The sequence below is a fragment of the Phytophthora parasitica genome, assembly GCF_000247585.1.
Source record: "Phytophthora parasitica INRA-310 unplaced genomic scaffold supercont2.29, whole genome shotgun sequence".
Lineage (NCBI taxonomy): Eukaryota > Oomycota > Peronosporomycetes > Peronosporales > Peronosporaceae > Phytophthora > Phytophthora nicotianae.
This window is the reverse complement of record NW_008649015.1, coordinates 238,552-240,204: the sequence shown is the minus strand read 5'-3', so window position 1 is coordinate 240,204 and position 1,653 is coordinate 238,552.

The following is a 1,653-nucleotide window of genomic DNA, read 5'->3' as shown; positions in this document are numbered from 1 at the left end:
CTAAATCTGTCATGGAGAACCTGTTCTTTAGGGCTGATTTCGGCTCGCGAACAAGGGCCGGTGTTGGTGCAATAATGAGAAGGTCATCAACATACACTGCGATGTAGCAAGTGACATTGACGCGTGTGCGACAGAAAACGCAGCGGTCTTTGATGAGCTTGTGAAACCTAAGACTCTCGAGGAAGGCAGACAGTGTCTGATACCAAACACGTGGGGCTTGTTTCAACCCGTAAAGGCTTTTAAGAAGTTTGCACACTAGGTGTTCCTTACCCGGGATTTTGAAACCTTCCGGTTGAGATATGTAGATCTCCTCCTCCAAGAAGCCATTCAGAAATGCTGTTTTGACATCCATCTGATGGATTTCTAGATCGAGTAAGTCTGCGATCGTAAGGAGGAGTCGGAGGACTTCCATCCGAATGACTGGGGAGAAGATTTCATTGTAGTCAATGTCATATTCCTGGAAAAAACCTTTAATCACCAGACGCGCTTTGAAGCGGTCAATATCTCCTGTGCCGCTGTACTTTACTACAAAAACCCATCGGCTTGTGAGGAGTTTTCGTCCGTTAGGAGGACCCATGTTTTGTTGTCCATGAGGGACTTGTATTCCGAATTTGCTGCTTTGTGTCACTGGTTAGCATGAGAAGTCCGCATGGCGTCTCGATACGTAGTGGGTTCTGACACATACCGAATCGCTAGTAAAGTGTACAGTAATTGTTTGCGCTCTTCCTGTTCCTGTAAATCTTCTTCAGAATTGAAGGTTACATCCGTGCCGTGTATGAGGCGGGGTCGCTTAGGTGCAGGAGGAAATGGAGGATCTAGTCTCGCCTCTGTTCTAAATGAATAGTGTACCACATTATCATCATCGAGCGCCTCCCTGAATGATGGAAGTTTGCGCTGAGTGATAGTCTCACAGGTGTAGGCGTTGTGGGTGTGACCATTGCAGGTGCAGACGTTGCAATATCAGATACTGGAGGTGGTGCAGGCTGTTCCGTCTGCGTATCCTGGGTTGGTTCCGAAGTGGTGGACGTCAAGTTGGCAAGAGAGGGAACTTCATCCTCTTTAAAGACTGCATCCCTGCTGTAGACAATAGCATGTGAGTTGAGTTCCATCAGACGGTATCCTTTCTTGTGATCCGAAACGCCAAGGTACATACACAGTCTATCTCTGGCATCGAGTTTGTCTCGGTATTGATCAGGAACGTGAACGTACGCACTGCATCCAAACACTTTCATGTACTGCATGGATGGTAGTCTGTTGTACCACATTTCATATGGAGTGCGTTTCACTGTCTTGGAGCTAGGTGTCATATTGATCAACGTGGTTACATGACAGACACACTCTGCCCAGAGTTGCTTTGGGAGTTTTCCGTCCAATAGCAGTGCTCGTACCTGTTACAAAATAGTTCGTCTCGTCGGAATATGTTCAGGGCTTTCCTCCTGAAAGTCTCGTAGCATTCGTATAGCTCACTACGGTTCTTTATTGGGTAGGTGAACGTGAATCGGGAGAAGTCATCGATAAAGATCACAAAGTATCGGCAATCAGTAAGGCTAGTCACAGGGAATGGACCACAAACATCTGAATGCACTTTTCCTAAAGGAGATGTGGCACGTTCAACAACTCTATTAGAATAGAACAATGTGTGGTGTGACTTAG